Genomic DNA, 16,304 nt, shown 5'->3' with positions numbered 1-16,304 from the left:
CAATCAAAGGAATAGCGCATTCGATCAAATTCGATTTGAAGTTTTTCACAAAAAAAACTTCAGTTTTTCAAAGTCCACCAATTGGCTCCAAAAAGGTTCTAGGAGGTCCCCCCATAGGCTAAAACAGCAATTCAGCAGTTTTTAGATGGCGAATGGTCGATGTCGAATTTTTAAAGAGACAGTACATAAATTTTGATATCCGAATTTTTTAATTTTTTTCAAATTCAAATCGAATTTGGACTATTCCCGAGTCGAAGTACACAAAAAATAGCTGAAATACAACCTGTGTTGTTATGTAATATAATGTGGATTTTATAGTTTTTGTATTGTTTAATAAAAACTTTCTCCAACTCTGCAGAACCAGTGGCTGCAGCAAAATAATCCTCCAAATAGAATCCCAGTTTATCTGTTTAAATCTGGCTCCATTCACAGTCAACATTCTCTTTCCCAGCAGGTGCCAAGTCAATCACAAGTCCTTGAGGCTGTGTTAATATTAGACAACACGGCCTGACCTCCACTTGTCATTAAACAGGAGAACAACCTTGAACTGTGAAGGAACTCCGAACATTATCCCCAATAGCTTATGCTCTCATCAACATTATATTAATAGTATCGCATTACCTGCCATCCAGCTCCGTCTCTGACCTCTCAAAGTCACGCGCTGTGACATAAACACGTCTCTCTATAGAGAAGGAATCCGGTCTTCCAGGTTTGCAGTCAGAAAGTGGATGTTTAGCAGTCTGACACCTGAAGTTGTAACAATGCGTCTTGTTTCAAGGAATCTGCTCCCTCGCTCCACCCAAAACATGCACAGCCGCACGTCTGGCCAGTTTATTAGAGAGTAGGATTCAAAATGAGGTGAGGTCCATTTGGTAGTAAATCAGTAGCTCAAGTTTTAATAAAATAAAAAGATGTTATTGGGACATACAAGAAGCCTAACGCGTTTCGTGCCTGATTGGGCACTTACTCATAGGCTACTTGCCCATTCAGGCACAAAACGTGTCAGGCTTCTTGTATGTCCTAATAAAGTCGGCTGGCGATAGGATACTAACGAACGATAGCGATGGTCTCATTCACTAGAGAATAGTCCTCTACGCCTGTTAGTGAATTAGCGACGGCCACTTCGCCTTTTAGTGAATCTGCCCCTAAGGTGGATAATATAGTGAATAAAGTACCCCCTATTGTAGAATATAAGGATATTATAAGTTAACGAAATGTTCCATGACCATATAAAAGCACGAGGCTGAAGGTTACTTCTAATATCCTCATATTTTGCAACTGGGGGTACTTTATTTATTATAATACACAAATATCAGTGAGTCATGTGACAGAAATGACATCACTACTCACAGTTTATAACTGATGACATCACTAGTCACTGTTTAGAAGGATATATTTTACAGGATATTCATGGCTCTTGCGTATTATATACCTTATAATACACAAAAGCCATGAATATCTTGTAAATTATATCCTTATAAACGGTGAGTTCTGATGTCACCAGTTATAAACAGTGAGTTCTGATGTCATTTCTGTCACGACTCACTGAAATTTGTATTATAATAAATAAAGTACCAAAATATGAGGATATTAGGAGTTACCTCAGAGTTCCATTACTAGTATAAAAACATGAAACTACTCGGTAACTTATAATATCCTTATAAATTTACAAGAGGGGGTACTTAAGTCCGTATATAACAACGTACAGTATCCCGGAGTCGGCACCAGCTAAAAACCTCAAATCTGGTCTCAATATGACCAACGTATGTATCCAAGCACGGCCTCGAGGTGCTTCCATTCAGCTGCTGTCACTTTACAATTATCCCATTAACACTTGTAAGACGTTGAGCCGAGTTTAAATCCCCTAACACAGGCAATCTTGCCACTCACTCTTTAATACGTTAAATGAAACTACGCAGTCGGACATGGCCCATAATCTCAACATATACTGAGAAAGAATTCATAGTACATGTATGGGACCTGTTATCCAGAATGCTGGGACCTGGGGATCTTTCCATAATTTGGCTTTCCCATAAAAAAAGATAATTTAAACATTAATTAAACCTCATACAGTTGTCCTCCAATAAGGATTCATTTTATCTTCATTGGGATCAAGCACAAAATACTGTTTTATAGGGATGCAACAAATCCACTATTTTGGATTCGGCCGAACCTCCGAATCCTTTGCGACAGATTCAGCCAAATACCAAACCCTAATTTGCATATGAAAATTAGGGGGGGGAAGTGAAATACATTTTTTACTTCCTTGTTTTGTGACAAAAACTCATGCGACTTCCCTTCCTGCCCTAATTTGCATATGCAAAATAGGATTCAAATTCGGTTCGGCCAGGCAGAAGGATTCTGCCAAATCTGAAGCCTGCTGAAAAAGTCCTGGCCGAATCCCGAACCGAATCCTGGATTCGGTGCATCCCCACTGTTTTATTATTACAGGTATGGGGTCCATTATGGAAAGGGCGTCTCTCATAGACTCCATTTTATCCAAATAATGAAATTTTTTAAAATTGATATACTTTTTTTCTCTGTAATAAGGGAGACAGCCTTCCTATAATTCATAGCTTTCCGGATAACAGGTTCCGGATAACGGATCCTGTACCTGTATAGGGACCATGCATGTTTATTAAGTTTTATATAACTTATTCCGCGGGGCTTTATAGAAATTATACATCATTCTCATCAGTCCCTGTCCCAGTGGAGTTTACAATCTAAGGTCCCTATCGCTTGCACACACTGTAATCAGTTTTATTAGGTGCCAATTAACCTTCCTGTATGTTTTCTTAAGCCACCATTTTGTGATGGTCTGTGTGCTGTCTCAGAGATCACCTGACCAGAAATACTGCAGCTCTAACTGTAACAGGAAGAAGTGTGGAAGCAAAAGACAGAACTCTGTCTGTTTATTGGATCATGTGACCTAACAAGTAGTGTTTGGTATGTTTGTGTGCACCGTGAATCACACGATCCCAGGGGGCGGCCCTTATTTTTTAAAATGGCAGTTTTATATTTATGATTACCCAATGGCACATACTACTAAAAAAATATATTATTATGAAAATGGTTTATTTACATGAAGTTTACACAAGTTGTTTTATGCAATATATTTTTAGAGACCTACATTGTTTGAGGGGTATAGTTTTCCTTTAACGTAGCTGTATCCAACTGAACCTATAGGACTGGCAAAGAAATGCAACAAGTTCAGAGGCACTCCCCTTTGCAAGTCGTTAAAAAAAAAGGCAAAGTAAAACCAAAGTCATGCTGACAAAAGATCTGCGAGAAACTGTAACAAAGCGAAGACACTCCCCTAATTAAGGCAAAATTTTCACGTTTTGTGACCTTTTGTTCTGTAATATTAAACCTGTGAAGCAAAAGTTCAAATGCTTCGGAAAAATAAACAATGATGGGGAATGTAACGCGCTTCCGCCGGGGAGAGAGAATGAATATGTCTTGTTTGCGCTGCTATCTGGGTCAGGGTTTACTAGCAAACCTGTCTGTAAAGAAAAAATGCATCTAGGCTTTGTCTCACGGCTTCCACATGTGCACAAAGGCTACGGGTAAAAAAGGAAAATATTACCTGATGCCAATGTTATTAATAGGGAGTAATGGGAAACGATCCCTGAGGCTTTGTACACTGCTCCGAGGCAACATGTTTGCCCAATACCCGAGACTACAGGTGTCTTTTAAGTAATACAGGTATGGGATCCATTCTCTTGAAACCTGTTATTCAGAAAGCTCCATAATACAGAATGGCCATCTACCATAAACTCCCATTTAACCGAATAATTACAATCTTCAAAAATGATTTCCTTTTTCTTTGTAATAATAAAACAGTACCTTGTACTTGATCCCAACTGGGAAATAATGAATCCTTTTTGGAAGCAAAACATTTTTTTATCTTTTAAGCAATACAGGTATTGGATCCGTTCTCTTGAAACCTGTTATCCAGAAAGCTCCATATTACAGGAGGGCCATCCACCATAAACTCCACTTTAACCGAATAATTACAATTTCCAAAAAATGATTTCCTTTCTTCCTTGTAGTAATTAAACAGTACCTTGTACTGGTTCCATCTAGGAAATAATGAATCCTTATTGAAAGAAAAACAATTTTTATCTTTTAAGCAATACAGGTATGGGATCTGTTCTCTTGAAACCTGTTATCCAGAAAGCTCCATATTACAGGAGGGCCATCTACCATTAACTCCACTTTAACCAAATAATTGCAATTTTCAAAAAGGATTTCCTTTCCTTCCTATTAATAATTAAACAGTACCTTGTACTGGATCCCAACTAGGAAATAATTCATCCTTATTGGAAGCAAAACATTTTTTTTATCTTTTAAGCAATACAGGTATGAGATCCATTCTCTTGAAACCTGTTATACAGAAAGCTCCATATTACACTAGGTCCATCTACCATAAACTCCACTTTAACCAAATAATTACAATTTTCAAAAAGGATTTCCTTTTTTTCCTTGTAATAATTAAACAGTACATTGTACTGGATCCCATCTTGGAATTAATTAATCCTTGGTGCAGGCAAAACAATCCAATTGGGTTTAATTAACGTTTAAATGATTTTTTAGCAAATTTAAGGTATGGAGATCCAAATTATGGATAGACTCCTAATCTGGAAAACCCCAGGTCGAGATCATTCCGGATAATACCTGTAATATACTCCCTATCAGTAATACAGAAGCTAATAGGGTTGTCATCACCCATGCTATAACTTTATCTTTCTACCCTATTAATAACATCACCATCAAACCCCATTTTTATCTTCTACGTCGCATCCCTGTCTGTCCAAAGAACAGCTCCTACAATCCTCTGAGACAAAATAGCACATGCCACATCTCTTGTGTATAACATCAGACACCCTATATTAAACACATCAGCATGTCCGGCTCTTGCTCCTGTAATACATTTCCCAGCAACCTCCACGGCAGAAGGGAAATCTAGAGGCTCTGTTCCGAGCACATTGCTTCTGTTAAATTTATCCTTGAAATCAGGATCGGCGCCAATGATTGAATGGATTTCCAGTAAGCAGTTACACACAGCTGAATTCTCGAATGGCTATGGGACGGACGGAACTTCATTATTATGAAAGATTCATCCCCTTCTCACTGGTTACAGAGCCGAAATATCTCTCACCTCTCTCTGGCTTGTGGCGGGCGACTCCGGCCACCGGAAAAGGGGAGGTTTCCCACAAACCACAATTGTAAATACCAGTAAAATAAACATTTTTTATTGTTTATAAAGAAAAGACGTCACACCAGAGACCAAAGTCTTGGGTTCAACAACAGGTGCAGTATAGAAGGTTTGCCATTATGGGTGTGGGAGGAAACTCATAAAGACACATACCAACTCCTTGCAGATAGTGTCCTGGCTGGAATCGAACTCAGAACGCCAATGTCACATGGCAGCAAAACTATCAGTGATTGGTAAGGTCGCTCAACCTATTTAATAGTTAAAATAATGAATGTTTCAGTTTGGTTTTCTGATTTCAGAAAAACAGCAGGGACTCGGCCTGCTTGCCTTTAAATAATCATGGAGCTCCTTAATGACCAATATCCTTATGTATTACACATGGGGGTACATCATTGCCTTTATTTAATGCTTCTTTCTACCCTGGCATCAGTGAATCCCCAGATCAAAGCGTCCAACGCCGCTGAACAACCTTCATCTGTAACCACCACTATAGTCTTTCCTCTAATGTCAATGTCATGTCCAGCTGTCGTCTCTTCCAGCTGTCACATCGGCCCTCGTGTGACCATGCTCAGCAGTATGGCAACTTTCCATTCAGGACTCCAGCCTGGGAACAGAATATGTGACTGATGCAATGTCAACAGCAATAGTGAGGGGGAGACATTATTTAAGAAGGGGAGTTTTAAAGGGGCACAGCATATCTATACATGAGCTGACAGTTGTTAGAAGCCAGTCTCAATGATGTGCTGTGCCCCCCTTAAAAGGACAGGAGCCATGTGTAAGATCCCTATATATAACTAACATGCTGTGACCTCAGCATACACTCGGGGGCCCAGCATTCATTCATCCTGTTTACTCCATTGCAGAGAGGCTGGAACCTTTAAGACTTCATCTGGAGATCGAACTCCAGTTCACATAGAATTTTACAATAATGTAACCAGATGTGGCAGCCAAGAAAGCACTCAGACAGGCCGAAAATGCATTACCCAGGTACACCCTGTGACTGAAGAACGATAGGGTGCACAGGGAACAAAAAGGTTTGCCGAAATTTTGACCATGTTCATTTTTGCGGCCACGCCCCCTAATTTCCGTGTTCATTTTACAAAATTTGGCAGGTTATGAAAGTTTGAACACATTTCTGTGTTTTTCCCTTTTAGCTGCAATTTACAGTTTCCCCAAGAGACCTGCTTGTCTGAAATTGTTACAATTGCATCTTTGCTTATCTTAAATTGTTGGCTGAGCTCTCTGCCAAAAGCCAATTAAGTTAGAGACTTTGTATCTTATTCTGGCAGTTCAGTGCTGGAGATCAAAGAGAAAGATGGGAAATTTCAGCAACAATCTGGGACTACGGGTTGAAACATCAAAATCGGGACTGCCCTGCGAAAAATGGGACATTTGGAGGTATGTAATTAATCAATCGCAGATAATAATAACATACAAGTGCCGTTGGGCTGCCGTATAACAGATAACACGTCCTAAAGGGGAAGGTGAGCCAACGTACCAGCAAAGGTAAAAAAAAAAAAAAGAGAGAGAATCCTCTTATTTAAACAAGAAAAAGTTTTTAAACTCGTCTCTCCTGGGAGCACTAGGGTCAGTGGCTCGGTGGAAAGCTCCTGCATATCAGCAGATCAGCAAACTCTCTTTATAAAGAAATGCAAATAAGGATAAGAAAACCAACAACCGTGCGAATTCATGCGATACGGACGCTGAGCGCCAGGAGTCCATTAAAAGGATAACCTTGTCACATATTGACAACCCTAGTACCGCTGAGTTATATGCAGATATCTGGAACAGCAGAGGATTTCATATACGGATGTACATTCAATAGATAGTGGTTTCGTTTGGCCTGCCTTAACCAAGTTTCTCATCACTCCACATCAGGGACAGTGGTCGAACTTTGGCAATATAGTAAATGTCTACACAGCTATAGTAAATGTCTACACAGCTATAGTAAATGTCTACACAGCTATAGTAAATGTCTACACAGCTATAGTAAATGTCTACACAGCTATAGTAAATGCCTACACAGCTATAGTAAATGCCTACACAGCTATAGTAAATGCCTACACAGCTATAGTAAATGCCTAGACCGCTATAGTAAATGTCTACACAGCTATAGTAAATGTCTACACAGCTATAGTAAATGTCTACACACCAATAGAAAATGTCTACACACCAATAGAAAATGTCTACACACCTTTAGTAAATGTCTACACACCTTTAGTAAATGTCTACACACCTTTAGTAAATGTCTACACAGCTATAGTAAATGTCTACACAGCTATAGTAAATGTCTACACAGCTATAGTAAATGTCTAGACCCCTATAGTAAATGTCTAGACCCCTATAGTAAATGTCTAGACCCCTATAGTAAATGTCTAGACCCCTATAGTAAATGTCTAGACCCCTATAGTAAATGTCTAGCCCCTATAGTAAACGTCTAACCCCTATAGTAAACGTCTAGCCCCTATAGTAAATGTCTACACAGCTATAGTAAATGTCTACACAGCTATAGTAAATGTCTACACAGCTATAGTAAATGTCTACACACCTATACAATAAGAACTCTGGGCACACTGGGCAATTACAAGCATTTTCCTGTCCCGCTGGCATGGCACAAAAAAAACATGAATTCATTAAAATTTGCATAAAACATATCAAGTCAATATTTACTGTATTCAACACCACTATCTGGGAAATCTGGATTTTTTTTTTTTAACAATCTACTACAAATGACTATAATATAAATACAGACTTGGTCATGGCTTTTATGAGACCAGATATCAGCTTGGATTCCTGGTGTTTGATCAGCTTTTAAAAATGTTCTTCCCCCCCCCCCCCCCCCCCAGTGTGCCATAGTCCTAAAACCTTGCCCATGGCTATAAATGTATATAGTAAGCAAAAGCCTTCCTGCTAATAACTTTATAGTAATAGGGTGAATACACAATGAGTGACTGTATAAGTGGTGCCTAGTGATACATATTTGCACAGTGTGTTTCTATAAAAGAGGAGCCTTTCATGTGGATTTTACTCCTTTATACTCTCAATTTCCACCCCGTTCTCTATAAAAAGCTTCATGTAAACAGCACCCAAAATGAATTTATTTAACCCAAGGTAGAATCTGTCATTTCACAACATGTTCTCCAGACATGGGCAGAAACCGGCTGTGGCTTGTGCGTTTCACGCTGCTGAATCATTTCTGTACATATAGTCAGCTCACGGCTCTCATGTTCCAGTAACAGTCAGGCGATGCCGCCCCCAAGTACAAATGCAAATCGAGGTGCAGCCTGAGGACTAATGTTAGAAGCAAAGCCATTAACCTTTAGACCAGCTCTTGCTGAACTACAACTTGGAGAATCTCAAAAGCCGCTATGGCTGTGTCGTTTTGGAACAGCCGGAGAGTTTCAGGTTTAAAGGAGGATGTAAAGTCAACTGGAAAATTAAAGGAAGATTGCCCAGCGCTCTTCGGAGCACTTTTGCTGAATAATTATACTTCTCATTTTGAACAGTTGTTTTTGAGAGAGAGAGAGAGAGAGAGAGAGACAGACAGACAGACAGACAGACAGACACAGAGAGTCAGACACACAGAGAGAGTCAGACAAACAGAGAGAGTCAGACACACACACAGAGAGAGAGACAGACAGACAGACAGAGAGTGACAGACAGACAGAGAGAGACTGACAGCGAGAGAGAGACAGAGACAGAGCAGCAAAAGGTCCCAGTATAGCAGTGCAATGCTACTTACCAAGAGCGAAAAACAGGAGGTGCAACTCTTAGGGGCAGATTATCTAAAGGAAGAAGTGACTAACGTTAGCGAAAATTTCGACAGCATGACGTCATTTCGGAACTTCGCCGATATCCTAACGGGCGCAGGCGTCACTTCGCTAGTGAAGGAGATAGACACTAAAGTTGCTTCGAACTCTAACGCCAGACGAATTTTCGCTCTGGCGAATGGACGTCACTCGGCAAACTCAATAATTACGGATTTTACTTAACGTTATCTCATTCGCCAGACTTGCCTTCGCCAGCTTAGGCCAGGTGAAGTGCAATGGAGTGCATACAACGTCCTCACTTTTTAGTGCAAAATTTTTATCACGCGGACGTCTTTTCCTTTTTTCAGAGTGATAGTCTGCAAAGGTCCGTATTTTTTTGGGTACTCGGCCCCTACATTTCCTAACATATGGAACATTAACTATACAGTGGGCTCATGTGTAGGGCAATATAACAACTCTATTGTCTTTATTAAGGTTCCCTGGACTTGTGTAATGTAATGTATTTGCTGCAACATATACGTCCATTCAACTTTATCATATCCCGCCGTATCATATCCCTTCCATTCCAGATCGGTGGTGTTTGCTCTGTTTACTTCCTGCGTCCCTGACTTCCTGTACCAGAACACCAACGCATTTCATGCCTCCTGCTGCACAAATAGGAGGTTTAACCAATCGTATGCTTATGGAGGTGGATATGTGCATGTTTTTATGCAAGGCTAACAATGGGAACATGGCACATGACAAAGAAAGCCAAAAAATAATAGATTTTGGGGCTTCCTCCTAGAAGCAAAAAGGTTGAGGGAGTCGTTAAATAAAACTTCCTATTTATTAATGCCTAGTGTCAAAAAAAAAAAAAAAAAAAAACTAGTGTCAGCCAGAAACTATCCAGGAGCTACAGAAATAACAGTCAAGGTCTGACAGTAACCCCAGCTGCCAGCCACTGGTCCCATTTATCTCACCATGCACAAACTGACAACATATTCCAGATGACGGGTGCCAAGGAGATTTAACAAACAAACCAGTAAGTCATGGGCAGAAATAGGGTCACCAGGAATCCGCACGCACAGAACGAATAGTTATGCCATTCTTATTTATGTGCACTAGTTAATTGGTTGGTAAAATCCAGACCCTGCCAGGTAATGGAACCTGGCAGTTTCCTTTCCATATAAGTACAAGGCCACATCCATTACTGCGGCCACTGAGAAACTACAACTCCCAGCAGTCTCACTCCAGCAAAGCAGGATGGGGTTTATAGGCCAAGGTTGCCTTCTTCAAAGTGGGTACTCCCACTCCCATATTCCAAAAATGTACAGGCCAATTAAATGGCTCCTAATAAAACAGACCCCTAATGGGTGACGAATGAGTCAGTGATAAGGACCGCAGATTGTAAAATCCAATTATCACTTGCAAAAAGAATATAAAGAGGATAGTTATACAGGTGTGGGGCTGTTATCCAGAATGCTCGGGACCTGGGGCTTTCCGGATAAGGGCTCTTTCCATAATTTGGATCTTCACACCTTAAGTCTACTAGAAAATCGTGTAAACTTTAAATAAACCCAATAGGCTGGTTTTGCCTCCAATAAGGATTTATTATATCTTAGTTGGGATCAAGTACCAGCTACTGTTTTATTATTACACAAAAAAATAAATCATTTTTATTTGGATAAAATGATGTCTATAGGGGATGGCCTTTCCGTAATTTGGAACTTCCTGGAAAACGGGCTTCCGGATAACGGATCCCATACCTGTAATAATAATGGGTATCCTAGAGATCTTGATGATCTCCTGAAAGGGCACTGCCCTTGTTGTATTCTGCTGGTGTTATTATATGCCCTGTGGGTATCCAGCACAAGGGCAGGGGTTATTATTCTCCTGTGGTTATTATACTCCGAGTTTGTATTTTGCAAAAGGGAAGGGGTTATTATACTCCCAGTTGGTATTTTGCACAAGGGATGGGGTTATTATACTCCCAATTGGTATTTTGCACAAGGGAAGGGGTTATTATTCTCTTGGGGTTATTGTACTCCCAATTAGTATTTTGCACAAGGGACGGGGTTATTATACTCCCAATTGGTATTTTGCACAAGGGAAGGGGCAGGTCCGGACTGAGAATTAAAATAAGCCCTGGCATTTCAGGTACACAGAGGCCCAATCAGCCCACATAGAGGCCCAAACAGCCCCCACCAGCCCACTAAATATTGACTTTCTATGGGACCTTATAGCAGCCCCTCTGGCATTTGCCAGAACCCACAGATTGCCAGTCCGGGCCTGGGAAGGGGTTATTATTCTCTTGGGGTTATTGTACTCCCAATTAGTATTTTGCACAAGGGAAGGGGTTTTTATACTCCCAGTTGGTATTTTGCACAAGGGACGGGGTTATTATACTCCCAATTGGTATTTTGCACAAGGGAAGGGGTTATTATTCTCTTGGGGTTATTGTACTCCCAATTAGTATTTTGCACAAGGGCCGGGGTAAATATACTCCCAGTTGGTATTCTGCACAAGGGCCGGGGTTATTATACTCCCAGTCTGTATTTTGCACAAGGGAAGGGGTTATTATTCTCCCAGTTGGTATTTTGCATAAGGGCAGGGGTTATTATTCTCCAGGGGTTATTGTACTCCCAGTTAGAATTTTGCACAAGGGAAGGGGTTATTATACTCCCAGTTGATATTTTGTACAAGGGCCGGGGTTATTATACTCCGAATTTATATTTTGCACAAGGGCAGGGGTGACTCAGAAACCCATTTACATGTAATTTAAATAAATAGCTGTGATGTATTTCCTTTCCCCTCCAAGAGATAAGGAGTACTTGAATAGACAAAAGGTTGGTTAAAGGTTACCCAAAAAGGTCTAGGCTCATTGCCCCGGGAAAGTACCAGTCACATGAGCATTAATCCGCCTTCAAACTGGCTAAGGTAAGAGAACTTCTGCCTGCAGGTGAACTGCAACTCTCAGAATTCCCCGCGGCAGTTAAGTGGCAGTTAAGTGGCAGCTTGGGAGTCACATGGTGAAGGTTACAGAATCCAAGGAACGTGAATACTTTCCAGACTTTGCTGCAGGGAAGTGAAACAAAAACTATTCCTGTATCCACCCGCCATGCAGTTGGTCCCTGTTTGAGACTCATGGGCTAAAATACAAAGACGGTACTGGGATGCGATCACTATCTCCCTTGAAGACAAGAGGATACCTTTAAATACATGTCTCACAAGCACGCCGACCAGATAAGGGACCGTAATCTCTAAAATCTCTGGGTTTTATCTAATCTCCCATCTCGCAGGCCATCGACCTCAGGGAGTGACATACACTACAAAGAAATTCTCACTAAAATATCAAGGCAATGCCCGGCACACAAAGGGTGGCATTAACCATTAGGACAAATCATATCCAATCATTTTGATTCACTGTAAGAAAACAGGAACATCCACACAGTTACCAGGGTTGTACTCCCATCCCATAATATTGTTATTTCCCAGCTTCCTTATTAAATACTTGGGAAATTTCTGTTCCACACATTACTGAATGTCCCATTTGATGCTGTGGTGTTAGCTCCTCTAGATTGCTCGACTTACTTACTTTAAAGGGCAAGTAAAGTGCAATGTACAGGTGGTGGCAATCGTTTGTGCAGTGAATTCTAATCTTGGACCCGGGTCTCTCCACCATTTTTTCTTTTTAATTATACTGTGAATTACTGGGTATTGCAAGGGATACCCAGGACAACATGTTTCTCAGTTAAGAGAAGCACAAGCGTGGTGGCCTGAAGTTAGTACAGGTATGGGATCCATTATACGGAAACCAGTTATCCAGAAAGCTCCGAATTACGGAAAGGCCATCTCCCATAGCCTCCATGATAATCAAATAATCCACATTTTTCTCTGTAATAATAAAACAGTAGCTTATACTTGATCCAAACTAAGATATAATTTATCCTTATTGGAAGAAGCAAACCCAGCCAATTGGGTTTATTTAATTTTTACATGATTTTCTAGTAGACTTAAGGTATGAAGAGCAAAATTATGGAAAGATCCATTATCCGGAAAGCCCGAGGTCCTGGGTGTTCTGGATAACAGGTCCCATACCTGTAATTCTATTCACTGAGGGCTGTCTAATAAATTGTCACCACCTGCAAATTGCACTTTACTTGTCCTTTAAACCATGTGGCCTTTGACACCCTTATGTAGGAAGAGGTTAATCGGCCTCTGGCTTCATGGGTGTCACTTTGCATTAAATAACAGTGTGAGCCAGGAGTGTAACTACAAAAGGAGCCTGCTGAATAAAAAAAAACTAAATAACGCAAAAACCAAAAATAATAAAAAATGAAAACCAATTTTAAATTGTCTCGGAAAATCACTCTCTACATCATACTAAAAGTAAATGTAAAGGCGAACAACCCCTTTAAGGAGAGCAAATCAGGAAACAAATCCTGTGTGTTTCAAACTCACTGGTCTAGAACATTACGTTTGCATTGGAGACCAATGTAAATAATACAGGGGGCAACGCTGGGGCACAAGAAGGTCTACTGGGAACCCCCCCCCCTTTAATGTAATATCAGCAGAGCCTCTCCAGCAGCAGAACATGATGAAATTGGTGCTACACATACTACTTATCTGTGACACAGCGATCTCTGGGCACCGGGTGCAAAACTGTCAGTAACTGCAGCATCAGGGGAGTGAGGATGAGAGAGGGAATGAGCTACCGTCACACTCCCTGCTCCCACTCCCAGCTCTCACTCCCAGCTACCCTCACACTCCCTGCTCCCACTCCCAGCTATCCTCACACTCCCTGCTCCCACTCTCTGCTTCTGCTATCCTCACACTCCCTGCTCCCACTCCCAGCTATCCTCCCACTCCCTGCTCCCACTCTCTGCTTCTGCTATCCTCACACTCCCAGCTACCCTCCCACTCCCTGCTCCCACTCCCAGCTACCCTCCCACTCCCTGCTCCCAGCTACCCTCACACTCCCTGCTCCCACTCCCAGCTACCCTCACACTCCCTGCTCCCACTCACAGCTACCCTCACACTCCCTGCTCCCACTCACAGCTACCCTCCCACTCCCTGCTCCCACTCCCAGCTACCCTCCCACTCCCTGCTCCCAGCTACCCTCACACTCCCTGCTCCCACTCCCAGCTACCCTCACACTCCCTGCTCCCACTCACAGCTACCCTCACACTCCCTGCTCCCACTCCCAGCTACCCTCCCACTCCCTGCTCCCACTCACAGCTACCCTCACACTCCCTGCTCCCACTCCCAGCTACCTTCACACTCCCTGCTCCCACTCCCAGTTACCTTCACACTCCCTGCTCCCACTCCCAGCTACCCTCAAAGGCCCTGCTTCTACTCCCAGACACTCTCAAACTCCCTGCTCCCACTCACCCTCACACTCCCTGCTCCCACTCCCAGCTACCCTAGTGTAACTGCAGCATCAGGGGAATGAGAGTCCATATTCCCTAGCGTGAGCTTTCTAATAAAGTAGATGGGGGGTCCGGGTAAGTAAGGAGGCAGAGTTGTGTCCAGATACTTTCTCATATGGGAGATTGAATGATCGGCACAATCAGGATTAGCCCAGTGGGGGAATCACAATGCAGCTGACTTGCCCACAGTCGTAACCCGGGCACGGTGCCAGTTATTGTGGCCAGTCAGTGCGACTCACTGAAGCAGAATCAGTCCATTTCCAACCTGAACTCATTACTCTGGGATTTCTAGGTGTTCCATGAACCCGTCTGTGTCGAAGAGGCAGCAAGTTAAACCGCAACTCCCAGCAGCCTGGCATGTTGTGCCTTCAGCTCACTACTTTGGGAGTGTAATGTGTGAAGCAGGTACAAGCAGCAGTGTCCCCATCCAGCAAGGGGCGGTAGTCTCACAACAGCTGGAGGGCTGCAGTTACTAGGGCAGGGGGCTTCCAAACTGACATATATATGGCATATATATAATTGACAGTTTAGCCACAGGGTTTTTGTAGGCCACGAGACTGCCAGCGCCTCAGCAGGGCTTTGTACAAAAACAGAATAGTATCAGGAGGAGATCACTAGCAATGTGGCCCCCAGCTGTCTCCTCTCTCCCCCCAGAGCTGACACATCACACTCATTGTCCCTCTGGGCAGCACCTCCTCATCCCTCTGACCTCTGACCCCTGTGACGTCCCTTGGCCCCTCCCTCCCCATGTCCAGCAGGTAAAGCAGCAGCATTAGATCATTTCCATCAGATCCACAGGTCTCCCTGCTCAGTCCCTCACGCCCTCCATCTCCATTAGACACATGATCAGCTCCCGGGGCAGCGCCACAAGCCCCCCAGTCCCACTGACTTGATCCTTCCTCAGACTCCCGGACACTGGATCCTCTTATAAATCACGTGTTGTGCTTCCTGGTAACTGATCGTCCAATGTCCCCCTCCTCCTCCCCAGCCAGACTCGCACACACAGGGATAAAACAGTAGAGCCAGGGCCGGACAAGAGGAGGGACCCCCAGTATAAATATCAGTAGCACCTCCAGCTGTTGTTCAACTACATTTCCCAGCAGCAACACTAGAGAAGAAGCAGTAACACACTTACCCTTTACTGCCGGCCAGCGCACGTATCACGTATCCAGCCTTCCCCTGGCACATCCATTCCACACGGGCCCGGCTCATTCCCCGCAGCACCAGCACTGACTCTCACTACAGCAGCGGCGGCACAAACGAAGAGTTCGTAGCGAGCAGGGAAAGCAGCGCCTTATTCTCCTCCTTCCTTCCTTCCTCTCTCTCTCGTTCTGGGATCTGCTGCAATGTCTGAGTGTCACAGCCTCCCCGCAGCACTGAGACCCGCCTCCTACTCCACCGGCACTCGCTTGGCTCCTCCCACCGGCCTCTCTCTCACGCCCTGACTGACACTGAATGATTGATTGACTGACTGACTCTCCCCTCAGCACCGTGTTCTGTCACACCATGCCGGGCTCCTGCCGCTGCTCCCACTCCCTGCTCCCCTCATTTTCTCTGCTCTCCTCATACTCCCAGCTCCCCTCACGCTCTCTACTCCCACTCCCTGCTCCCCTCACATTCCCAGCTCCCACTCCCTGCTCCCCTCACACTCTCAGCTACCCTCATTTTCTCTGCTCCCACTCCCTGCTACCCTCACGCAGTCACACTCTCTGCTCCCACTCCCTGCTCCCCTCACGCTCTCTGCTCCCACTCCCTGCTCCCCTCACACTCCCAGCTCCCCTCACGCTCTCTGCTCCCACTCCCTGCTTCCTTCATACTCCCAGCTCCCCTCACACTCCCAGCTCCCCTCACGCTCTCTGCTCCCACTCCCTGCTTCCTTCATACTCCCAGCTCCCCTCACGCTCTCTG

The 16,304-nt window shown here is 43.3% G+C and overlaps 1 protein-coding gene across 2 annotated transcripts in view; it reads right to left on the bottom strand.

Moving 5' to 3' along the window:
• Positions 1 to 15,933, bottom strand: part of nrip1.S (nuclear receptor interacting protein 1 S homeolog) — a 66,508-nt gene extending 50,575 nt beyond the window's left edge. Inside the window, exons 1-2 of one of the 2 annotated variants that reach the window (XM_018248160.2) lie at positions 15,532 to 15,933; positions 8,961 to 9,003 (exon numbers count right to left, since the gene is read on the bottom strand). The gene's annotated coding sequence lies outside the window, so the exon portion shown is untranslated. The remainder of the gene's footprint in view (positions 1 to 8,960; positions 9,004 to 15,531) is intronic. The other variant, XM_018248159.2, reaches the window with a different exon arrangement.
• Between the last annotated feature and the right edge of the window lie 371 nt (positions 15,934 to 16,304).

This window comes from Xenopus laevis, chromosome 2S, assembly GCF_017654675.1.
Source record: "Xenopus laevis strain J_2021 chromosome 2S, Xenopus_laevis_v10.1, whole genome shotgun sequence".
In the NCBI taxonomy this organism is placed as follows: Eukaryota; Metazoa; Chordata; class Amphibia; order Anura; family Pipidae; genus Xenopus; species Xenopus laevis.
This window is presented reverse-complemented; position numbering and strand designations above follow the sequence as displayed.